The following is a 27,867-nucleotide window of genomic DNA, read 5'->3' on the forward strand; positions in this document are numbered from 1 at the left end:
TTATGAGATTGATGAATCATGTGTTGCGTGCTTTTATTGGAAAATTTGTTGTTGTTTATTTTGATGATATATTGGTTTACAGTAGAGGCATGAATGAACATATGCATCATTTAAGGGCTGTATTCAATGTGTTAAGAAAGGAAAAATTATATGCTAACTTGAAGAAATGTTCATTTTGCATGGAAAAGGTTGTCTTTTTAGGATTTGTCATTAGTGCTAATGGTGTTGAAGTTGATGATGAAAAAATTAGAGCTATTAGAGACTGGCCCATTCCAAAGACTGCATCTGAAGTACGTAGTTTTCATGGACTAGCTAGTTTCTATAGAAGATTTATTAAGAATTTCAATACCATTGCAGCACCATTGAATGATCTTGTAAAAAAGAATGTTAATTTTGTTTGGGAACAGAAACAAGATGATGCTTTTCACAAAATTAAAGAGATGTTATGTTCCGCTCCTGTGTTGGCTTTACATGATTTTTCTAAAACTATTAAGATTGAGTGTGACGCATTAGGAATAGGTATTGGAGCCGTTTTAATGCAGGAAAAGAGACCAATAGCATACTTTAGTGAGAAGCTTAATGGAGCAGCTTTAAACTATTCTACATATGACAAGGAGTTGTATGCATTGGTACGTGCCTTGGAAACATGGCAACATTACCTTTGGCCAAAGCAATTTGTCATCCACACAAATCATGAGTCATTGAAGCATATCAAGGGGCAAAATAAGTTGAGTAGGCGTCATGCAAAATGGGTTGAGTTCCTTGAGACCTTCCCATATGTGATTCAATACAAACATGGGAAAGAAAATGTGGTGGCTGATGCCTTATCTCGAAGGTATAACCTTCTTGCCCTTCTTGATGCAAAGTTATTAGGATTCGAATATGTGAAAGAATTATATGCTGAAGATGATGACTTTGCTAGAGTGTATGCAGCTTGTGAAAAGAATGCTTTTGAGAAGTTTTATAGGCATGATGGATATTTGTTTAGAGAAAATAGATTGTGTGTGCCTAAGAGTTCCATGCATGAATTACTTGTGAATGAGTCTCATGTTTGTGGATTAATGGGTCATTTTGGTGTTGCCAAATCTTTAGATGTATTGAAGGAACATTTTCTTGGCCGAATATGAAAAGAGATGTTGAAAGAGTATGTGCTAGGTGCATTGTGTGTGCTAAGGCTAAATCTAGAGTTTTGCCACAAGGTTTGTATACACCTTTGCCTACCCCTAGTGATCCTTGGGTTCATTTGTCTATGGATTTTGTGTTGGGATTACCTAGGTCTAAACAAGGCCATGATTCAATTTTTGTTATTGTTGACAGGTTTTCAAAAATGGCACATTTTATTCCATGCCATAAAACTGATGATGCTACAAATGTTGCAAATTTATTTTTTAGAGATATTGTTAGGTTGCATGGCATACCTAAGAGTTTAGTTAGTGATAGGGATGTTAAATTCCTTAGTCACTTTTGGAAGGTTTTGTGGGGAAAATTGGGCACCAAGTTGTTATTTTCCACCACTTGTCACCCACAAACCAATGGTCCAACTGAAGTAGTAAATAGGACATTAACTACTCTTTTGCGTGCTGTGGTTAAGCAAAATTTGAAGTCATGGGAAGATTGCATTCCACTTGTTGAATTTGCATACAATAGAAATGTGCATTCTTCTAATAGCTATTCTCCATTTGAAATTGTGTATGGTTTCAATCCTTCAACTCCTTTGGATCTTTTACCTTTGCCTGTGAACGAGCTTGCTAGTTTAGATGGAAAAAGAAAAGCAGAATTGGTGAAGAAAATCCATGAACAAGCCAAGCTTCAAATTGAAAAGAACAATGAAAAATATGCTAGTCAAGCCAACAAAGGAAGGAAGAAAGTCACATTTCAACCTGGAGATTGGGTATGGGTTCACTTGCGCAAAGAAAGGTTTCCCTCTCGAAGGAAATCAAAATTACAACCAAGATGTGATGGACCTTTCCAAGTGCTGACCAAAATTAATGATAACGCTTACAAAATAAACCTGCCTGGTGAGTATAATGTCGATTGCCACCTTCAATGTTGCTGATTTATCTCCTTGTGTTGATGCAGAACAGTTCGAGGGCGAATCCTTTTGAAGCGGAGGGGAATGATGAGAATCAAGCTACATCCACAACAAAGGATTTCATCCAAGGTCCAATTACTAGGGCTAGAGCTAAATCACTTCAGAATTTAATTTGTGAAATCATAAGGAGCAAGGATTATAATGTAAAGGATTAAATTTGGTGAAAATTATGCTTAGAAGTGACCAGGTGTCATATGGAGCATTAGATTACATGGAATAACTTTGTGGACATGCATGCACGGATCCAATCCATGTACATGTATCTGCTGGCACCTTTTTCAAGGAATATTCCATCTGTTATAACCACTTCTCTTTTGGACTTAAATGCCCTTATTTGTCTTTGCATTAAATTTACTTTTTATAAGGAGTTTTTAGTCTTTTGATAGATTAATTTTTGTTTGGACTTAAAGCTCCCTACAGCTGTTACAAAAGTAGGGATATTTTTGTCTTTAGCTTTGAAGCCAAGAGGCTATAAATACAAGTGTAATGAGAGAGTGGAGGACACACTTGAATATTAATGAGAGATTGTTTCTGCTCCTCTAGTGAGTAAATTGGCTGTTGCCTTTGTTCTTGTGAAGCTCATTAACTTCTTTGAGATTCTATCTTGCAAGGTTTAATGTGCATAATATTCTTAGTTTATTCATTCTCCATATGAATTAGGTCAAGAATCCCATTTACGATATTTTCTTTGAATTACACAACAATCGATTGTCTTTGGTTCAAAGATTCAAATTCATACATCTTGATTTGGTGCTTTCCATATTGTTCATTTAATTCTTGAATGTGGGTTTTCAAGTTACCAATTACTTGAAGGTTCACATCAGGAGGTCTCACCCAGTCTGTGGTCTACTGGGCTCTCGGTCAGTATCTCCAGAACCTGCGCGTGGCAAAAGCAACGCGCTAAGCAATAATGCTTAGTGGTGCCAATAATAAAATAAAAATAAATAACATAAAATAAATATGCAGTGAATATATTGATGTTTCATTTCAAATAAATTTTCGATGAGTATTTGTAATCTTACTTATTTTGTACTTGTTATATTCATTATTTCATTAAATTTGTCCACTTTCATTTTTGGTTGCCCAAGTAACCTATCTTTGGATATTTGATGGATAAACGGTAGCGGCACTTTGGGTATCAAGTACCTTGGGCCGTCACACCATCGGTCACATATGTGTCTCGATTGTGCAAAAAGCGACTAATAATTTGTAATAACATTAGGCACAAGGCCAAGTATCAACATAATGTCGAATGGCTAAAAGCCATGAAATCCTGAGAATGGCATAATGCCATGTGCGATCTTGCTGAACCCTATTGGCATGCCAAACTATCCAAACCAATCTTGTTAGGTATACTAGGGCATTTGACACTTTTGAATTTTTCAATTTTTGAATTTCAAGTTTTGGTGTTACTATTCCCTTCATTAGTCAACAAAAATGTTGACTTTTGTATAGAAAATAGGTACATTGGTTTTAACACTCCCAACATACCACATTTTGCATTCAAAATTTGTTGGTATTGATTACCAATACCATTTCTAAACTTAAAATTAATGGAGCAGAATTTTCAGTTTTCATACCCTATATTTACTATTCTATTAGTTACTGTTGCAGTGGGAATTTGAGAAAATGATAAACATGAAAGTTGTTCCTTATTTTGTCTAGTTGAATTTATTTTTTTGTATCACTCCATTTGGAGTTTTGTAGCTCAAGTTATTGTCTAAAAACCACAACTGGCCGGATTGGAATTTTTACGGGTGACCATATCTACGGTCACGATGAACAGTGACTGCAACTCCTTTGTTGGATGGGTTCTATTCATAATTTGGGGTAGGTTTCTTCATGAAAGTTGTTGGTCTATATCTAAGCTTGTTGCTGGTAAGCTTTCAGGTCAATTGGACCATTTTACACTGAGTTATGGCCAAATGAACAATCACTGTTGATTTGGTCATTCTGCAGAAACTGGTTGCAGGACACCCGGATTGGGGCAAGTTTTTGGTCCACTTGGTTTGGTCTTATGGGCATGGTTTCTTCACCAAACTTGTGCCATTATGTGTCTAGTTTCATGACCAAACACCAATTGAACCTACACAGCCCAAGTTATGGCTGTCCAAACAGGCTGGACTCACATCCAAACCTGCTGGTTTCACTAGGCAGCATACCAAATCAGTTTTCTAATGCTACAATTCACTCCAAGTTGTGGTCAATTTACCTCAAATGGTCACTAATTGACCATTAAAATGTTCATTCACCATTACATAAGCAAAGTCCAAATTTCTCTCCAAAACCCTAATTATCCATTCCCATTCTCACAACATACCTTAGTTAAACACACTAATTCATTATCAATATATATAGACACTTTAAACACCATCTCTAGTCCACTCCAAACCCATCAAAACAATCAAAATCACCACCCCCTATAGGCTGCCAAAATTGACCATATACCCTAGCATGCATAATTCTCTTCAATTCCCACAAATTCCTATCCTAACTTAGTGTCTTAACATGGATATCCAAAGAAAGAAAGAGAAATATGGCACTAACCTTAGTAGGGAAGAATTTTCTCTTGTAAATTCTTCACTTTCTTTTGTTTTCTTGGCTGCCAAACACTCTAGCAAGGTTGGGTGACAAATTTTAGTGAAGGACTTTATAGAATTTGGGGTGAGAAATCAAAGGATTGAAGGTATGAGAGAATGAGAGTTATGGAGGAAGAAGGAGAAAACTCACGGCTGGCTGAAGAAGGAGAAACAGCAGAAATTTTTGGTCCATTTTGTCTCTTTTAATTGTTTTAAGAAGGCTTGTTGAATGGTGATTGGTGGAGGCCTTCCTAATGACATCATGTGATGTTATATTTAGGTATTTTTTTCATTTTTTTTCTTTTTTTCTCTACTCATTTTCAATTCAATTTTTAACAATATTTATTCATATTTTAGATCATAATAATTATTTACTTAACTGGACAAGTCGGTAAAAATCGCCTCTGAAGGCGAAATGACCAAAATGCCCTCCGTTTGGCTTAACGGGTCAAAATTGTCTGTACCGATTGAAAAATTTTTCTAAATATTTTCTTGGCATTCTAATGCCATAGGAACCTCAATGACCCTTCTCTGGAGTCCTAAAAATTATTTTATGAATTTTTCCTCAGGTCTAGGGCTCCTAGTTGCGAGAACCGCAACTTCCCACTAGGTTACCCATCGCTAGGGCACCGACTCATTTAACTTGATTGTATTTTATTTCTAAAATTTTTTCTAAATTTTTCTTGTTAATATTTGAGTTAATTATGGTTCCTCACTTTAGTTTAAATATTTTTTCAAAGGTTCTAGCTGTCCAGTCCGACACTGGTCACCGGAACAATAGAATATACGAAGTTGCTACAGGGTGTTACAACTCTCCGCCTCTAATTTAAATTTTGTCCTCGAAATTTACCTGATGCAAACAGTTGAGGGAACTGTTGCCTCATCGTCTCTTCACTTTCCCAAGTTGCCTCTTCGGTGTTGTGGTGCCCTCCAAAGCACTTTCACCAGTGAAATCTGCTTATTCCTCAATTCTTTCACTTCCCGAGCCAGAATTCTTATGGGTTCTTCTTCATATGTCAAATCCGGTTGTACTTCAATTTCTTCCATGGAGATGACATGTGAAGGATCTGAGCGGTATCTTCTTAGCATAGATACGTGGAACACATTGTGGATCTTATCCAGCTCTGGTGGTAAAGCTAGCTTATAGGCCACTGGACCCACACGTTCAATGACTTCATATGGGCCAATAAACCTAGGGCTTAACTTACCTTTTCTTCCAAAACTCAATACCTTCTTCCATGGTAACACCTTGAGGAACACTTTGTCGCCAACCGCATATTCTATTTCTTTTCTCTTCAAGCGGCATAGGATTTATGTCTATCTGAGGCAACCTTCAGATTGGCTTTGATTAGTTTTACTTTCTCCTCAGTCTGTTTCACCAGGTCTGGTCCTACTAGTTTGTCTTCGGCCAATTCAGTCCAGCACACTAGAGTTCTACATTTTCTCCCATACAGTGCTTCATACGGGGCCATTTGGATACTAGCTTGGTAGCTATTGTTGTATGCAAATTCTGCTAGTGGGAGGTATCTATCCCAACTTCCCTCAAACTCAATGACACAACTCCTCAGCATATCCTCAAGGACCTGACATATATTTCATGTTATTATTATCATTTTTGTTTAATATTTGTATTAATTCAATTGGTTCAATTATTTACCTGGATTACTCTTTCTGATTGCCCATCCGTCTGAGGATGGAAAGCTGTGCTGAAGTGGAGTTGTGTACCCAAGAATTCATGCAACTTCTTCCAAAATCTCGATGTAAACCTTGGGTCTCGATCAGATACGATGGAAAGTGGAATTCCATGTAGTCTAACTATCTCACTGATATACAATTCTGCTAACTTCTCCAGTGAGTAGTCAGTCCTAACTGGCAGAAAGTGTGCTGACTTCGTCAATCTATCTACTATCACCCATACTGCATCATGTTTCTTCTAGGTGAGAGGTAGACCACTTACAAAATCCATGGTGACCCGATCCCATTTCCATTCAGGTATGCGTATAGGCTGTAGCAAACCTGATGGAACTTGATGTTCTGCCTTGACTTGCTGACATGTCAAGCCTTTAGTCACATAGTCAGCTATGTCCTTCTTCATACCGGGCCACCAATACTGAAGTTTCATATCACGATATATTTTTGTACTTCCTGGGTGCATAGCATAAACACTGGCATGTGCCTCTTTCAGAATATTGGCTTTTAATTCACCATTATCTGGAACACACAGTCTTCCTTTGTAGTACAGACACCCATCTGCTTTCACCTCATAGTCAGTTGCCTTCCCTTCTAGGATTTTTCTCATAATAGCCTTTAGCTTCTCATCTACCTTCTGCCCATCTAAAATCTGCTGTAACAGGTTTGGCCTCACTTGCAACTCAGCCAAAATAGCTCCATCTCGAACCAAAGTTAGACGGGCATTCAATGATCTCAAAGCTGTGATGGATTTTCTGCTCAGAGCATCTGCAACTACATTTGCTTTCCCAGGATGGTAGTCAATTACACAATCATAGTCCTTCAGGAACTCAATCCATCGTCTCTGTCTAAGGTTGAGCTCCTTCTGGGTTAGCAAGTATTTCAGGCTTTTGTGGTCTGTGTAAATGTAGCACTTTTCACCATACAAGTAATGCCTCCATATCTTCAGTGCAAAGATAATTGCTGCAAGCTCTAGATCATGGGTAGGGTAATTCTGTTCATGTGGCCTTAGGTATGCGGAAGCATAGCGACCACCTTTCCCTCTTGCATCAATACACACCCTAACCCATTATGAGAGGCATCACTGTAGACCACAAAGTCCTTTCACGACCTTGGCGTGTTATCTGGTGCCTCTATCAATATAGCCTTCAACTTCTCAAAGCTGCGACACTTGTCATTCGGTCAAATCGACATTCTTGTGTAACAACTTGGTCATTGGAGTAGCTATTAAGGAAAATCCCTTCACAAATCTTCTGTAATACCCAGCTAGCCCCAAGAAGCTTCTGACCTCAGTTGTATTTCTGGGAGGCTTCCATTCCATCACTGCTTCTATTTTCTTGGGATCCACTCTAATCCCATCAGCTGACACTATGTGTCCAAGGAATGCAATTTCATTTAACCAGAAGTCACACTTTGACAACTTAGCATACAGCTTCTTTTCTCTCAGGGTTTGCAGAACAATCCTCAAATGTTCATCATGCTCTTCCCTGGTCTTGGAATACACCAAAATATCATTAATAAAGACCACTACAAGCCGATCTAGGTATGGATGGAAGATACGGTTCATAAGGTCCATAAATGCCGCAGGTGCATTTGTTAGGCCAAAGGGCATCACTAAGAACTCATAATGCCCATATCGGGTCCTGAATGCAGTCTTTGGCACATCTGCATCCTTCACCCTCAACTGATGATACCCTGATCTGAGATTAATTTTAGAAAATACTCCTGCTCCCTTTAACTGATCAAACAGATCATCAATTATAGGCAACGGATACTTATTCTTCACTGTCACTTTATTCAACTTCCGATAATCAATGCATAACCTCAAAGTCCCATCTTTCTTGTTTACAAACAGCACTGGAGCTCCCCATGGTGACACACTAGGGTGTATGAACCCCTTATCCAGCAACTCTTGCAACTGAGTTTTCAACTCCCTTAATTCAGTGGGTGCCATCCTATAAGGAGCAATGGAAATAGGTGTTGTACCCGGCAATACCTCAATAGCAAATTCAACTTCTCTTTCTGGTGGCAAACCAGGCGATTCTTTAGGGAACATATCTGGGAAGTCTTTTACTGTGGGTATATCACACAGATTTGGCTTAGCCTGCCTAGTATCCACCACATGTGCTAGGTAGGCTTCACAGCCTTTTCTCATCAGTTTTCTTGTAACTGTGGCTGAGATAACATTGGACAAGAAATCTGTCCTTTCCCCTACAACTGTAATCTCATTACCCTCAGGAGTTTTCAAAGAAATTCTCTTCAATTTACAATCAACCATTGCCTGATGACGGGACAACTAGTCCATTCCCAAAATCACTTCAAACTCATGGAAAGGCAACTCAATCAGGTCTGCCAAGAATTCATACCCCTGAATCCTTAACGGGCAACCCTTGTATACTTTGTTCACCACTACACTGTGGCCCAATGGATTAGTGACCAGAATGTCTTGGTCACTCTCCCCTACTAATATCCCCTTTTCTATAGGTAAGTTGATGCAGATGTATGAATGAGTGGATCCTGGATCCACCAATGCATGCACAGATGTATTGTAGAGGGAGAACGTACCCCTGATGACGTTCGGGGCATCTTGCTCCTCCTGAGCTCTCATGGCATAGGCTCTGGCAGGTGGTCTGCTCTCAGGCCTCTCTGCTGGCTCAGATGCAGGCCTCTGTGATGGTCCCACTACCTCAGATTTGCCAGATTTCCCACCTCTTTGTGGTGCAGGAGCAGATCTGTCTGCTTGTGTTGGAGCGGCTGTAGTAGTTCTGCGTAGACAATTCCTCAGCTGATGCTCTATCGACCTACACCTTAAGCAGGCACCAGTCACTCTCCAACACTACCCGTTATGCCATTTCAGACAATGTGGACATGTAGAAGATGCTGGGGCTGGTCCCTTGAACCCCATCCCTGCAGAGCTGCCCACTGATGGTGTGGACTGACCTCTCCTAGGGGTAAACTGTGGCCTGGGCCCCTGAGACTGACCCTGACCTTGTGATTGACTTGAACTCTGTGCAGGTGGACCCTTAAACTTCTTCCCAGATGCAGGAGATGATCTAGAATGACCTGGGCCGCTCTTCTGCTGTCTCTCTCTTCTGGTCTGCTCACTTATTCTTACTTTTCCAACTTTTATTGCAGCTTCCACTAACTTGGTGAAGTCGGTTATTCCCAAGGCAGTAATCATGATCTTTATGTTTTCATTTAATCCCTCTTCAAATCTCTTACACCTTTTGGCCTCATTAGGGACTATCTCCCTTCCGTAGCGGCTCAATCTGACAAATTCCTTTTCATACTCGGCCACTGTCAGCTGTCTCTGCCTTAGGTTAATGCACTCTCTTCTTCTCTCTTCCAGGTATACACTACCCACATATTTCTTCTTGAATTCTGAGAGGAAGAAGTCCCAAGTTATTACTTATGGTTGCACTTCACTAGACACCGTATCCCACCATTCATATGCATCGTTTTGTAACAGAGATATGGAAGCTTCTAGGTTTTGCTCTGGAGTGCAGTGGAGTTGTTTTAAAACTCTATCTGTTCTGTTCAACCAATTTTCAGCTGCAATAGAATCATCTTCTCTCTTACTAAAGAAATCCACTGCTCCAAATTTTCTTAGTCTTTCAAGGTGTGATTTTGCTGCGGAGGTGGTGGTGGTGGTGGTGCTGGCATTACGCCAGCCATTTGTCTGAAAAATTTGGCCATTTGCTGGAACATAGTCTGTGGAGGCTGAGCAGGCTCTGCTTGAGCTGGCAGAGCAGGTTCTCCCCTACCCCCAGTCTCAGCTGCTGCAGGTGGAGCATGACTCTCCACTTCCTCCTCAACTGCCCTCTGAGATGTAGGGTCCATATCCTATCCAAAATAACAAAGACAAACAGATCTGCATTAGTGTCACCTCAACTCTTACAAATGCAATGCATGGTATGGACTCAATCTAGGCCTAGAAATGCCTAAACCGTGCTCTGATACCACTAAATGTGACACCCCTTACCCGTCTACAGTATATCCGAGTAAGATATGTCACGCGGTGTACCGTAACACTCTATTTTATCTCAATCATTTTTATTCTTCCTTAATTTATTTTTATCATAGTTTTGAATATAATTTATGAAATATAATTCATTTAAGTCATTTATTGAAATTATAATTTATTTGAGGTTCCGAAAATTTTATAGAAAATCCAGTGATCTGGCTAAAAATGGAGAAAACAGTTCTTCGGAACCTGTGAAAAACACTTGCAATAATCATTTCCAATCAATCCCAAACTCCATTTCATCAACAAAATCTCAATATATTTTTCAACAATATTTCCATTTCTCAATCATTCATCTCATATGATAATCATGTAAAAGTCATAAATAAATATTCACTTTTTCATTCACAAACACAATTTCCACTATATACATTATTACCAAAATACATTACATAAGTCTCATTTGCACAAGAGAAAATAAAAGATAGTTACAAAATATCAAAATGAAACCTAGTGTCCTACCAATGCACTGAAGATGGTGAGGTGACACGGATACTATGCAGAGCTGCAGGAGGTCTCACCCAGTCTGCTGGCTGAAGAAGAAGGAGAAACACCATAAATTTTTGGTCCATTTTGTCTCTTTTAATTGTTTTAAGAAGGCTTGTTGAATGGTGACTGGTGGAGGCCTTCCTAATGACATCATGTGATGTCATATTTAGGTATTTTTTTCATTTTTTTTCTTCTTTTCTCTACTCATTTTCAATTCAATTTTTAACAATATTTATACATATTTTAGATCATAATAATTATTTACTTAACTGGACAAGTCGGCAAAAATCGTCTCTGAAGGCGAAATGACCAAAATGCCCTCCGTTTGGCTTAACGAGTCAAAATTGTCTCTACCGATTGAAAAATTTTTCTAAATATTTTCTTGGCATTCTAATGCCATAGGAACCTCAATGACCCTTCTCTGGAGTCCCAAAAATTATTTTATGAACTTTTCCCTGGGTCTAGGGCTCCTTGTTGCGAGAACCGCAACTTCCCACTAGGTTACCCATCGCTAGGGAACCAGCTCATTTAACTTGATTGTATTTTATTTCTAAAATTTTTCTTATTAATATTTGAGTTAATTATGGTTCTTCACTTTAGTTTAAATATTTTTCCGAACATTCTAGCTATCCAATCCGACACTGGTAACCGGAACAGTAGAATGTACGAAGTTGCTACAGGGAGGGTGTTACAAAATATCAATAAATCACAGACACAGCTTAATCATGATTCCATAATCCAATTCATCCCAAAAGCCGATGGCTAGTGAGGAATAACATAGCTAGCTAGCAATAATATGAGTACTCATCCTATTCGTCCTCAACAGGCACACACCTCCACACTTCAGCCAGAGAGGGAATTCAAAGTCAATTCATCCCACTAGACAAGCTGGCGAGGAATTCAATCAATATATATGATAGCTGTGATTTCAAACCATTTACAATATTTTTCAAGCAATAAGTGTCCATCAAATATCATTCAAACAAATTTTCACAATTTAAACAATAATAGACATATTGACATAATTTATTTCAATTGAAAATTCAAAAGAAATAACTGTTGTGCACACACCTCTGAAGTGTAATCTCTTGGCCCTGACTCAGTGTTTCCTTCCCCTTCTCTGAGTTTTTGCTAACTGAAACAGACAATTTGAAGTTTTTCAGTACTCATTTAAACTGTCTCTAACAATAAGGTTCAATAATTAATTTATTTAATTATATTATTTTCCTTAGTCAACCTATAATGTTGACCTTTGATGCACTCTAGGTGAATTAGGTTTAATGTTACCAATATGTCACATTTTGCATTTCAATATGCTACCAATATAGTGCAACTTACCATTTTTACAAGTTGGCATTCATTGCCAAATTATTTCAAGCATCATTGTATGTAAATGTCAAATTCTCAATTTTTGTGTGCTAGATTGGTCTAGCTTAAAGTCCTATTTCTCTTGGTTTTTAGCTTCTGGTCAAAGAAGAAAAATTATAGTTCTATGTCTTATTGCACTCGGGGCAAAATTTCAGGTCATTCTAAGTTGTATAGACCAAGATATGATCAATTTACTAAAGCTGGACAGATTGTACTAAAATGGCAACTTTAGGTCATTTTTAGGTCATTTCTGGTTTTAGCAGTTTTTATACCTGAACTTGTGCAAGCTATTTGACTTGCTTATGGTCATTTTTGGGTTTTGGTGTCTTCATAAGAGTTATAGCTTTATATCTAATCTATTCAAGGTAAACATTTTAGATCATTTGGACCTGTTTTGAGTGAGTTATGGCCAAAAAACTAATTGCTGCCCAAATGGTCAATTTTCAGGTTTTCAAGTCACTAATCCGGATTTAGTCATTTTTCAAGTCACTTTCTAGACAGAATTTAGGTAGGCTTTCTTCATGAAAGTTGGCACATTTTGTGCCTAGTTTCACCTCCAATTAGCCTCATACCAATTGGAGTTACACACTTAGGGTTATAGGCCCATTTGCATTCTGCCCTTTACATGCTTTTCAAACACCAAACCAAACACATGTTTACCAATTACATCTTCACTTCTCCATACCATTCTACATTTGGCACTAACTAAAACCATTCAATTCTCTATATTATAGGTCAACTTGGACAGAATGTAACCACTTCAAAATACACCAAATGCAGTCACAATTCGCAAAGTTCAATCCCAACAATATATACACATAAATACTTCTAATTATCACACATACTTCCATCATCAAATTACATACCTATCACTACTATTCCACACACATAGGCTGCCATTTTTTTTTACAATACTTCAACAATATTTCATGAATTTGAACATTTCCAATTTCCATTTTGAGGCTGCCCAAAAATTACACATATACACCAAACTTTCATTTTCATTTTTCAACTTACAATCACACTTTATACATGGAAATCAACTTTAATACACTTAAACACTTAAATCAATATCCCAAATCACTAAATACATGCAAAAATAATCTGTACGTGATGAAGTTCCATGGCTGCCGAAATGGTCAATCAACAATCACTCATCAAACCTCAAACTTCTTCCATAATTCAACTACCCACAACCTTAGTTATACTTTTAATGAAACAAGAATTGAAAATAACCACTTACCTCTTTTGAAGCTTCTTTAAAACTCACCAAAACTTATCTTTCTTGCTCACTTATTGCTGCCCAAGGTGTGTAGACAAGGTTTAGTAAAGAAACCTAGTGAAAAAGATGGCTAAATCAATGGTGCATGGAGGTAGAATGAGGTTTGGCTATAGAGCTTTAATGGAGGATGAATTCGGCCATTGTTTTAAGAGGTTGAAAAAGACCTTTTTTCTGTCCACTAAAACCATTTTATGTCTCTTATAATGTAGTTAGTAGAGCACTAGGATTAGTTTTATTGTTTATTTATTCAAAGTTTCTAAATTCCCACATTTTCATCATTTCTTTCACTATTTACATAATGTATGTCATTTTAATTTTTCATGACATTTCCAAAGTATAATATCATTTATTTTTAATGAACATTTAGGTCAAAAGGCAACTCGGGATATCAATTGACCACAATGCCCCTATTCGGGTTGCATTCCCAATTTTTTGGTAACACCGAGTTTTGTCGTTTTCTCGATTTATCGTTTTTCCTTGTACTAATAAATTAATTTTTCATTGATATTTCTAATGATATTTATACTTTAATAAGTCTTCAATTATGTCTCAAAACTAAATTCCGAGGGTTCCCTACAGTCCTGGGGTCGGCTATTACTTGCGCCATAACTTCCCCTTGCGGTCACCCATCGCTGCGGTGCTGGCTCATTTAACTTATTTTCATTTCATTTCTATTATTTTTCCTTTTATTTTTCTTGTATTTTTCTTTCTTGTATTTCATTATTTTATGTCTCCTCACTAATATTTAAATTTAGTTCTAAGCATTCTAATTGTCCGGACAGACACTAGTCACCGGAACAGTAGAACGCACTACCGAACATAGGGGTGTTACACTGCACTCTCTCCAGCCGTCAGAAGGAGAGAAACATCAGTACCAAAAGGAGTTTTTCCAGCTGAAGCTCCATAAGATTAAAGTTGCAAACTCTCCTTGGTTCTTTCATTTCATCTCCCTAGACAGATTTTGATTGTTTTATTTCTTCTACATGATTTTCTTTTTGCTTTTTTTACCTTTTATCATGATGTTTGCTGAACTCACCATGAGTGAGTAGTTTTCTTATTCTGGATTTGGGAAAGTATTGCTTGTAATTATTATTATGGATGAACACTAAGTTTTATTTATTGGATTTAAGATTTGTTCCTTGATTTAATTTCTTGTGATCTTAATGCATGCTATGTGCTGGTACCCACTTAGCCATGATTGTAGATGTTAATTGAAGGACTGAAAGGTGAAGATTAATATTAGAAAATCAAGATCTTAAACCTAGGAATTCTAACCTAGACATAGGTTGATACCTTTGTGGAACTTCAAAATTGGTTAAAGATCTTAAAGGATTTTAATTAATTTTATCACCATGAAAGTTGGGTTTGAGTTAATTAGAATACATCCTAGGTGCCTTGAAAGAGGATTTAGGATAACTTAGGACTGATTTCCATCAAGGAAAACGATCCTCAATTCAGTAAATAAACAAGATAACATCCCTAGTAAGATTCAAGTGTGAAATCTTAATTCCAGAATTGTTTCAAATAAATCATTTCGTTTTAAGTTTACCATTCTAGTGTTTAAGGTAAACAAACTTCATTCCCTAAGTATTTGATAGCCTAGACACTCAAAATTACTGTGTAGATTGGTACTTACTAATCAAATTCCTTGTGGGAACGATACTCTACTCATCACTTTATTACTTGTTAGCGATCTGTGCACTTGCGGGGTTATAAAAACTTGCGAAACAAGTTTTTGGCGCTGTTGCAGGGGATTTTTAGCTTTAGTAATATCAAGCGATAGGCAATTTAGCTAATTTAAGCAATTATATTTATTATTTTATTTTATTTTACTGGTTGTATTTCTCTTCTTTACTCTCAGGTGCCCGATCTGCTATATGACTAGAACAAGGCCAGAAGAAGAAATTTTAGACTGTGATCCGAAGATAGACAGAACTCTGAGAGCCATTAGGAGGAAAAGGAAACATCAAGAGCATGGTCAAGGAGATCCTAAAATTACAACCATGGCCGATAATAATGACAAACCAAGACTGTTGAGAGATTACGGAGCTCCATCTGTCCAAGGATTTCAGCCCAGTGTCACTAGACCCACAGTGGAAGCTAGCAACTTTGACTTAAAACTAGCATGGCTCCAAATGATTCAATAAACCCAGTTTGCAGGTTCACCAATAGAAGACCCACAATATCACCTCCATTGCTTTCTTGCCCTATTTGACACATTAAAGATGAATGGAGTGTTTGATAAAGCAATAAGACTCAGAGCATTCCCATTCTCCCTTCAGGACAGAGCGAGGAAGTGGTTTTCTCGATCGGTTGGAATGTTCACCACTTGGGAAAACCTCTCTCAAGCTTTTCTAGCAAAGTATTTTCCACGTGCAAAGACTGCAAAAATGAGGCATGAGCTCAACACCTTCAGACAAAAGGAAGGAGAATCACTCTATGACGCATGGGAAAGATATGAAGACCTGCAGAGGGAATGTCCACACCATGGCATAGAGGATTGGCTATTAGTGTAAAATTTCTATAATGGATTACTACCCTCTACAAGGAGCACAGATGATTCAGTTGCAGAGGGTCACCTAATGGAGAAAACAGTGACACAAGCACTTGAACTTCTAAAAAGGGTTGCATACATAATTATGAGTGGTCAAATGAAAGAGGAAATGCAAGGAGAACTGCAAGGGTCCTTGAAGTAGACGCCCTAAGCATGATAAATGCTTAATTTGATCAGCTCACAAAAAGACTCGAAAGAATGCAAGCCAACGCAATTGGTACAAACAGTCAACATGAGGACAGTTATGGAGGAGGATACATGAGATTATAATACAACAATTTCAATGAACCCTCCACAAAACATATGAACTATGTGAATAATGGAGGAAACTTCAACCAGAAGCAGCCCAACAATCCATATTCAAATACTTACATCCCTAGATGGAGGATGTAACACCCTCCCTGTAGCAACTCCGTACATTCTACTGTTTCGATGACCAGTGTCGGTTCGGACAGTTACAACGTCCGGAAAAATATTTAAACTAAAGTCAGAAACCATAATTAACTCAAATATTAATAAGAAAAATTTAGAAAAAATTTTAGAAATAAAATACAACCAAGTTAAATGAGCCGGTGCCCAAGCGATGGCTAACCTAGTAGGAAGTTGCAGTTCTCGCAACTAGGAGCCCTAAACCTAGGAGAAAATTTATAAAATAATTTTTGGGACTCCAGAAAAGGGTCATTGAGGTTTCTATGGCATTAGAATGCCAAGAAAATGCTTAGAAAAAATTTTCAATCGGTACAGACAATTTTAGTCTGTTAAGCCAAACGGAGGGTATTTTGGTCATTTCGTCTTCAGAGATGATTTTTGGCCGAGTTGTCCAGTTAAGTAAATAATTATGATGACACAAAATGTGAATAAATATTGCTAAAAATTAAATTAAAAATGAGTAGAGAAGAAAAGAAAAGAAAATGAATTAAAATTTAATTTTGATCTCATGCTTATGTCACTAAGCACTCTCACCCAGTCATATTGTGACACATATCCATAAACCACTTAAAATGAGTCAAATGGGCAGAAAATTGAAAGGAAAAAATTGCACTCTTCTTCCTCATTTCCCATCCACCATAGCCAAGAAGCTTTCTCTCCATTTTCTCTTTTAAAGCTTAATTTTCCTAAGCTTCCTCTCCACAAAAACCCTAAACTCACTTCACTAAAAATCATTCCCACATCTTGGAGAAGCTATTTGTAGCAAAAAGAAGAGAAAGGATTGAAGTTTTGTTACCTAGAAATTCTGCTCATAGAGGTTAGTGTCCAGTCTCCTATCTCTTTTACTTAATTCATGTTTATTGGCATGAGATAAGTGGAAAAGTGTAAGAAAAATAAAATAAAACTTATGTATATTCATCCCTACAATTTGGGCAGCCTAGGGATGGTTAGGGTTTGATGAATTTATTTGAAGCAAAGTGTTTATGAGCTACCCATAGCATGAGATGAGTGATTGAACATGTAAGAGTAAGTGAAATGCAAGTGTGATGCATGAATGAACCTTGAAAATGTGGACACTTGAACAACATTAGGGTTTGCTCATGTGATAGTTCATTAACCATGTAATGGTCAATTAGTGACCATTTGAATGGGTATGATGAGGAAATGAAGTGAGTTGAAGCTTGGCATTTGTGTATGGGTGAGCTTCCTTGGCTGACCTGCAGGACTGAGCATAAGTCCAGCAGGTTTGGGCAGTTATAAATGGAGTTGTAGAGTTTCAATTGGTGTAAGGCCAATTGGACATGAATCTAGACACATAATGGCACCATTTTGGTGAAGAAACCCTACCCGGCCTAAAAATTGCCCTAATCCGGGGGACCTGCAGTCTGCCTAGGCAAAATGACCAAATGAATAGTATTTATTCATTTGGTCATAACTCAGTGTAAAAAGGTCCAATTGACCTAAAATTTTACCAGAAGAAAGCCGAGACATAGACCTACAACTTTCATGAAGAACATAAATCCAAAATTCGGACCATAACCTAGTCAAATTGCCAACCAAACTTACGTTACCAAATATGGCAAAACCAGTTTTGCCCAGAATTTTGGATTCTGTCCGATCCGGCCAGTTATGGTGTTTAGGCCATAACTTGAGCTACAAAACTCCAAATGGAGTGATTCCAAAAAAAAAAAGAAAATGTAACTAGACAAAATAAGGAACAACTTTTATGAAGAAAACTTTGCCAAATTCCTACTGTACAAATGACCAATGGAACAGTAAACATAAGGCTTGAAATCTGAAAATTGTGAATAATTAACATTAAGCTTAGAAATGGTATTAGCAACCAATACTAACAACTTTAGAATGCAAAATGTGGTATGTTGAGAGCATTAGAACCAATGTACCTATTGTCAATGCAAAAGTCAACAATTTAGTTAACCAAGGAAATGAATAGTAACACCTAAACTTAAATTTCAAGAATTGTAAAGTTTAAAAGAGTAACATGCCCTAGTACACCTAGCAAGATTGGTTTGGATAGGTTGGCATGCCAATAGGGTTTAGTTAGCAGTACTGCACATATCATTATGCCATTATGTGATTTCATGGCTTTTAGCCATTTTGACATTATGTTGAGACTTGGCCTTGTGCCTAATGTTTTTACAGCTTATTAGCTGTTCTGTTGCATACCGGGAGACACATATGTGACCGATAGTGTGATGGCCCGAGGTACTTGATACCCAGTGCTAGTTTACCCGTTTATCAAGTCCAGTCATCCAATATAGGTTACTTAGGCAACCAAAAATGAAAGTTGATAAATTTAATGAAATAATGAATATAACAAGTACCAAATAAATAAGACTACCAATAATTATCAAAAACTTGTCTGCATTAGACATTAATACACTCACTACACATTTATTTTTTTTATTAGTTCTTTTTATTTTATTATTGGCACCACTAAGCATTATTGCTTAGCGCGTCGCTTTTTGCCACGCGTAGGTTCTGGAGAGACAGATAGAGAGCCCAACAGACCACAGACTGGGTGAGGTCACAGATCTACCTAGCGTTAGAGTCACCTCTCATCTACAGTGCATCAGTTGTAGGACCTTTAGGTCCCTTTTGAAATTATGTTTTTGTATTTTGTAATAGGTAACAGTTTATGATTTATAAATTATGAACTCATGTAAATTAGTAAATTTATGTAATCATATGTTGATGTACATATTTAAAGAATTTTGTTAATTAATATAATTTGAGAATATCTTCATGAAATTTTAGTTGATTTTAAATTTGAATGAAATTGTGGATTAATGTTGAGAACTTGAAATGATTGCTAATGTTGAGACCATGTTGATGGTTATTGGAGTTTGAGAATGATTGGAAATGATTATTGGAAGTGTTTTTCATAGGTTTCGAAGAACTGTTTTCTCCATTTTTAGCCGGTACTCTGCTAGATTTTCTATAAAATTTTCGGAATCTCAAATAAATTATAATTTCAATAAATGACTTAAATGAATTATATTTCATAAATTGTACTTCATAACTATGAAAAAAATAAATAAGGAAAAAAAATGATTGAATTAAAATAGGGTGTTCCGGTACACTGCGTGGCATATCTTGCTCGGCTACACTGTAGACGAGTAAGGGGTGTCACATTTAGTGGTATCAGAGCACGGTTTAGGTGTTTCTGGGCCTAGATTGAGTCCATATTATGTATTGCATTTGTAAGAGTCGAGGTGACACTAATGCATATCTGTTGTCTTTGTTAAATAGGATATGGACCCCACATGTAACACCCTAGGCAAATCCCATATCGGCAAAACACGGGAGAGATGCTGGGTTTATAAGTTGGTGGTTCGTAACCCCTAGTGACGCGTTTTAAAACCGTGAGGGCTTCAGCCCAAAGCGGACAATATCACTAGTGGGCCGAGCCGTTACATTTGTAGTAGCAGAGCCACTCCGCGTGCAACCTTGAGTGATGGTGGGGCAAACCTCAGCGAGGATGCTGAGTCCCATAAGGGGAGAGATGCTGGATTTATAAGTTGGTGGTTCGTAACCCCTAGTGACGCATTTTAAAACAGTGAGGGCTTCGGCCCAGAGCCGACAATATCACTAGTGGGCCGGGCCATTACATTTGATCAAAATACAGTGTAGCCGAGCAAGGCGTGCTACAATCGGTGCCGGAGCACCCTAACTTATCTTACTTTATTTTTTTTATAATTTTTAATTCATTTAATTTAATATTAATTATTTTTTTGATAGAGAAACCAGTGGAGTTTCCCCCATTTTATTATCGTTTGGCGTATTTCAATATTCACTTGTTTGAAATTCAACAATATTTTAAAATAAAAAAAAATCTCATCCATGCTAATCATAATTATCTCATCAATCATTCTCATAATTTTCTTATATTTCAAATCTCATCCATACATTTTAATTTCATAATCATTTCCATACTCATATCATCATTTGAAAAATCATTATGTAATTCAAATCTATTCTCATTTGTACAAATTCATTCATGCTCCATTCTTATAGTAAAATTCTCAAATTTGCATTAATTTAAATCATTTGCAATAATTAAATAAATCCTTAATTTACATGATATACAAATTAATTACAAAATTTCATAATTTACATAATATATAAATTAATTACATATGAAAAAGCTAATTAATTAATTTACATCGCATTCCTATTAATTACCTGTTCATAATCTATATTATAATACAATATCTAGCATTTTATACAAAATACAAAATATGATCTATATGGGCCCTATCTACATGCATTGCTGAGGAGGTGACAAACTTTGACACTCTGCTGATCAAAACTCCCAAAATTCCCAGTCAAACGTCCATTGGGTTCTAGCTTGATTACTGCCTTGAAGGAAACAATTCCATCGCGCTAAGCATTGCTGCTTAGTGGTGCAATAATATAACAAGGAAATAATATACAAATAAAGATAAAAATAAAACATAATTCAAATAATTAAGATTTATTTATACTTCACATGTAGTTTCTAAAATTTAATATGTTTTATCCTAATTTAGTCTTCTTTGAAAGTGTTTATTTCGCTAATATACAGTAATAATGTATAAAGAAAAATGATCTGAAAATAATAAATTTATGCTTATATTATTATATAAGTCACATTTGCAATATTTATTTATGTTATAATTTTCTTTGCTAATCTTTTAGCATTTTCTCTATACTTGCTAGGTTGTCTCAAATTGTTTCATAATAAGTAAATTTTGATATCGGTCCAGTTCATTTCGATTCTTTCTAATAAATAACTATTCTAATTCATTTTAGGTAATCTTACTCATTTATTTAATTTCTATTTTTTTTTATTACTAACATTCTTAACTTATTTCAATAAATTTCACTGCCCAAGTAACCTACGACAGGTTGACTAAACTGGATAACGGGTCGTTGGCACTGGACACCGTGGTGCCTCAGGCCGTGATACCATGGGACGTGGAACGTCAACCACGTATGCAGTCAGTATGGCTAAAAAGCCATGATAACACATAATCGGGCATAAAAGCCATGAATACAGGCATAAAGCCATGAATGTGGGCATAAAGCCATGAATACGGGCATAAAGCCATGAATACAGGCATAAAGCCTTTCACAGTACTGCTAAAACAATGCCCTATTGGCATGCCAAACTATCTAATCTGACACACATGTCTAGGCAATACAAGGGCACATAATATCATTAAATATTAATATATTGTGTTTTATGACTTCATTATTTCATGATAAATTTTAATTTTAATTCATACATTCATTTGATCATTTATATGATCACAATTCACATCAATTATCCTTTTATACCATTGTACTCAAAATGCTTCTCCTCTCTACAATAATGAGAACTAATGTCTCATTCATACATTAATATGGTTCGTTTATTCATTCATTATGTTATTCATATTGATCACAATTCTAAACAATGGTTCACATGTACCATTGTATCCAAAACATTTTTCCTTTCTCATTTATATAATCAAGAATCTACTTATGTAATTACAAATTTTATATTTCAAGTTGAGTTACTAATATTTTATGAATTCCATTTGTGATGGGCATATAAGACCTAACTATCTATTCACATCAATTAGGTGACTTATTTTTCATGTTTCAGGTAATCCATGAATATTTCATGGATTTCAAATTTATGACCTTAATTTCTTTTTAATAATTTTGACTAGGATGCATAGTCCACATTTGTCATACAATTCTAAGCATTTAAGCTTAGAATTGGTTCTAGGTCTTTATCTTAATTTACTGATCATTTTGATTACTATTCACCTTACTAGTCAACCAAAATGTTGACTTTTTATAATTAATGGATATATTAATTCTAATTACACCAAGATCCCACATTTTGAGCTTTACATTTGCTAGTATTAATTGCCAATTGCAATTTAAAGTCCCTTAGATGCATTTTTAAATTTTCAGTTTTTACTACCTAAGTTTCCTGTTCCATTGGACAATTTTGGAGTGGAAACTGGGCTAACCTTTCTTCATCAAAGTTGTTCCTTATTGTGTCTTCTTTAATTCCATTTTTGAATCACTCCATTTGGAGTTTTGTAGCTCAAGTTATGGTCATTTAACCATAACTGGTCGGAGTGACCTATACCCAAATTTTCTGGGCAATTTGGTTCTGCCAGATTTGGTGACCTAAGTTTGGTTGGCAATTTGACTAGGTTATGGTCATAATTTGGGTCAGGTTTCTTCATGAAAGTTGTTGGTATATATCTCAGCTTATTGCTGGTAAAATTTCAGGTCAATTGGACCTTTCTACATTGAGTTATGGCCAAATGACCAAATATTGTTTATTTGGTCATTTTGCCCAGGCAGATTGCAGGTCACCCGGATTAGGGAAAACTTTTGGTCAACTTGGTTTGGTTTTCTGGGCATGGTTTCTTCATCAAAGTTGTGCCATTATGTGTCTAATTTCATGTCCAATTGGCTAAACACCAATTGAACCTCTACAATTTAAGTTATGGCTGCCCAAACCTGCTGGACTCATGTCCAATTCTGCAGGTCACCAAGGGCAGCCCATTCACTCAATTTCCTCATGTCACTCATTTCTAGACCAGAAATGGGCCTCCACCTTATTAATTTCTACATATAAATTCATTAAATCAAAGCATGCTTATTCATTTTTCCTCTAAAATTTCTAGCTCATGCAATATACATGTTACTAGAATGAATAGTGCACTCAGTGCACAATCAGCATGCAGAAACAGGGTGCAAAAATAATCATCATAATTTATAGAAACAAGATTTCAAGACCATATTTTCCAGAAATCAACCTTCATATGTTTTATTCAATCTCCAATTGGAATCACATCAAAATCAGATCGGAAATTGCAGAACTAATTAAAAAGGTGCAACCTGTCCAGAATCCAGTACATGCAGGATAACAGTAAGGAAATGCAAAAATATCAACCGGCAGCTACCACAATTAGCTCTTGGCCATAACTACAAGGTTTTAGAGCATTCAATAAGCATTTCAAGGACTAAAGAATCACATCATTTCGAGTTTTTTGGCTCTAGTTATGATTTATTGAAGGTGGCTGTCCTGTTGCAGGAAATCAGCAGAACAGAGTCCACATCTGAGCAATAAAATGTTTTGTCCTCAAACCCTAACCTAACATTAGAATCAGGTCTGCCATAAAACTACAAAGTTTTAGAACATTCCTTAAGGTTTCTTTTGACATAAAAATCACCCTGATCTGAGATCCCTAACTCCAGTTATGAATTTTTAAAATTTACTGTTCACGCATATACTGTACAGATTCCAGATTTTCACTCATCTATAATTTCCTATGGCACCTAGTTGTAGGATTTACTAATTTCTTTCATAAAACACAGAAATAACTATAAGTTAAAGCACTAACCTTTGTGTGTGTCAACCCAAGCTTGAAGAAAATCTTTCTCTCCTTTTCTTTTGCTGCCTTAGGCTTGTTCTAGTTGCAAGGAGCAATTTTTGTGAAATCAACAAGTGATTTTATGGTGTGTTTACAAGGAACTTTTAGAGAGAAGTAAAAGCATCCATGGAGAATAGAGAGGGAGAGAGTTTCGGCTGGTTGAAGATGAAGGGCAGAAGATTGTTGTTTTTCATTTTAACTCATTTTATCCCTTTTTAATTAGTTTATAAGGTGTGTGTTACAATATGATTGGTGGAGGACTTTTAATGACACAATAATGATGCCATAATTTATATTTTATTTCATTTTCTTTTCTACTCATTTTCAATTAAATTTTTAACAATATTTATTCGCATTTTAGATCATAATAATTATTTACTTAATTGGACAAGTCGGTAAAAAATCACCTCTGAAGGTGAAATGACCAAAATGCCCTGGGTCTAGGGCTCCTAGTTGCGAGAACCGCAACTTCTCACTGGGTTACCCATCACTAGGGCACCGGCTCATTTAACTTGGTTGTATTTTATTTCTAAAATTTTTCCTAAATTTTTCTGATTAATATTTGAGTTATTTATGACTCCTCACTCTAGTATAATTTTTTTTCCAGACGTTCTAGCTGTCCGAACCGACATCGGTCATCGAAACAGTAGAATGTATGGAATTGCTACAGTGAGGGTGTTACACCACATCTCAGAGGGCAGTTGAGGAGGAAGTGGAGAGTCATGCTCCACCTGTAGTAGCTGAGACTGGGGGTAGGGGAGAGCCAGCTCCGCCAGCTCCAGCAGAGCTTGCTCAGCCTCTATAGGCCATGTTCCAGCAAATGGCCAAATTCTTCAAACAAATTGCTAGGGTAATGCAGCCACCACCACCACCTCCGCAACAGAAATCACACCTGGAAAGACTGAGAAAATTTGGAGCAGTGGATTTCTTTGGCAAGAGAGAAGTTGATTCTATTGTAGCCGAAAATTGGTTGAACAGAACATGAAGGGTTTTAAAAAAACTCCACTACACTCCAGAGCAAAACCTAGAAGCTGCTATATCTCTGTTGCAAGATGATGCATATGAATGGTGGGATACAGTGTCTAGTGAAGTACAGCCAGAAGTAATAACTTGGGACTTCTTCCTCTCAGAATTCAAGAAGAAATATGGGGTAATGTATACCTGGAAGAGAAAAGAAGAGAGTTCATTAATTTGAGGCAGAGACAAATGTGATGGCAGTATGAAAAGGAATCACGATCGAGTCGTTATGGAAGGGAGATAGTCCCTAATGAAGCCGAGAGGTGTAAAAGATTTGAAGAGGGATTAAATGACAGCATAAAAATCATGATTACTGCCTTGGGAATCACGAACTTCACCAAGTTAGTGGAAGCTACAATAAAAGTTAAAAAGGTTAGAATAAGTGAGCAGACCAGAAGAGAGAGATAGTAGAAGAGGGGCCCGGGTCAGTCTAGCTCATCTCCTGCACCAGGAAAAAGGTTCAAAGGTCCACCTGCACAGAGTTCAGGTCCACCTCAAGGTCAGGGTCAGTCTCAGGGGCCCAGCCACAGTTCACCCCTAGGAGAGGTCAGTCCACACCATCTGCGGGCAGCTCTCCAGGGACGGGGTTCAAGGGACCAGCCCCAGCAACTTCTGCATGTCCACATTGCCTGAAGTAGCATAAGGGGGAGTGTTGGAGAGTGACTGTTGCCTATTTAAGGTGTGGGTCGACAGTGCATTAGCAGAGGAACTGTCCACATAGAACTACTATAGCTGCTCCAACACAAGCAGACAAACCTGCTCCTGCACCACAAAGGGGTAGGAAATTTGGCAAATATGAGGCAGTGGGACCATCACAGAGGCCTGCATCTGAGCCAGCAGAGAGGCTTGAGGGCAGACCACCTACCAGAGCCTATGCCATGAGAGCTCAGGAGGAGCAAGATACCCCGAACGTCATCAGGGGTACGTTCTCCCTCTATAATACATTTGTGCATGCGTTGGTGGATCTAGGATCCACTCAATCACATTAACCTACCCGTAGAAAGGGGGATACTAGTAGGGGAGAGTGACCAAGACATACTAGTCACTAATCCATTAGGCCACAGTGCAGTGGTGAACAAAGTGTACAAGGGTTGCTCGTTAAGGATTCAGGGGTATGAATTCTTGGCAGACCTGATTGAGTTACCTTTCCATGAGTTTGACGTGATTTTGGGAATGGGCTGGTTGTCATGTTATTAGGCAATGGTTGATTGTAAACTGAAGAGGATTTCTTTGAAAACTCCTAAGGGTAATGAGATCACAGTTGTGGGGGAAAGGACAGATTTCTTATCCAATGTCATCTCAGCTACAGTTGTAAGAAAACTGATGAGAAAATGCTTTGAAGCCTACCTAGCACATGTGGTGGATACTAGGTAGGCTAAGCCAGATCTGTGTGACATACCCATAGTAAAAGACTTCCCAGATGTGTAACACCCTCCCGGTAACAACTCCGTACATTCTACTGTTTCGGTGACCGGTGTCGGTCTGGACAGCTAGAACATCCAGAAAAATATTTAAATTTAAGTGAGGGACCAAAATCAACTCAAATATTAATAAGAAAAATTTAGTAAAAATTTTAGAAATAAAATACAACCAAGTTAAGCAGTAGGTGCCTAGCGATGGGTAACCCAGAGGGAAGTTGCGGTTCTGGCAACTAGGAGCCCTAGACCCGGGGGAAAAATTATAAAATAATTATTGGGACTCCAGAGAAGGGTCATTGAGGTTCATATGGCATTAGAATGCCAAGAAAATATTTAGAAAAATTTTTCAATTGGTACAGACAATTTTGACCCGTTAAGCCAAACGGAGGGCATTTTGATCATTTCGCCTTCAGAGGTGATTTTTGGCTGACTTGTCCAGTTGAGTAAATAATTAATATGACATAAAATATGAATAAACATTACTAGAAATTAAATTGAAAATGAGTAGTGGAGGAAAGAAAAGAAATTGAGGAAAAGGGCCTATTTATGACATCATGGTGATGTCATTTAAAAGCCATAACCAATCAAAATTAAACAACCCTTTAATTAATCAATAAAAGAGACAAACCAAGACAAAAGAATCAAAATTTCAGCTGCCTTCTTCTTCTCCAATTCCAGCTGAAATTTATGCTTGCCCTAAACCTCCATTAGACCTCACTTCCAATGCTTAATTTCTCCCTTGTTACACCACTAAACCCTAACTTCTTTCATTAAAACTTGACCATATCTCTTGGGGAAGCTTTTGGCAGCCAAGAAGAGGAAAGAAAGTGAAGTTTTGAGTTGGGAAAATTCTGCCACTTAAAGGTTGGTGCATATTTGTATATAAACCTCTTTTAATCCATGAAGGTGACTTGAAATAAGTGAGATTTTGTAACTTAAATGAATAGAATTTGAGTATATGCACCCCATGGATTTCGGCTGCCCTAGGGAAGGAATAGAATTGGGTGTTTTTGATTGACTTGGAATGAACTACAAATCAAGTTTAAAGTATTTAAACATAAGGATATTAATTTAGTTAGTTAAATAGGGTAGTTTGTACAAAACTATGAATTTGAGCTAGGGTTTAGGAGAGAAAACTTGACTTGGCTTATGTAATTGTTAAAGAACACTATAATGGTCAATTAGTGACCATTTTAGGTAAGTTGACCACAATTTGGACTGAAATAATGCATGGCAAAGTGAATGTGTAGGCTGCCTAAAGACAGCAGCAAGGTGACTGAAATTTCAGTCCACTTGCACAGCCATATCTTTGGCTGTGTTGGTCCAATTGGTGTTTGCCCAATTGGACATGAAACTAGGCTTATAATGGCACATTTTTGCTGAAGAAACCATGCCCAAAAGACCAAAGCAAGAGGACCAAAACTTGGCCCCAATCCGGATACCCTGCAACAGCACCTGCAGAAATGACCAAATGAATA

Source organism: Hevea brasiliensis, chromosome 12 (genome assembly GCF_030052815.1).
Source record: "Hevea brasiliensis isolate MT/VB/25A 57/8 chromosome 12, ASM3005281v1, whole genome shotgun sequence".
In the NCBI taxonomy this organism is placed as follows: Eukaryota; Viridiplantae; Streptophyta; class Magnoliopsida; order Malpighiales; family Euphorbiaceae; genus Hevea; species Hevea brasiliensis.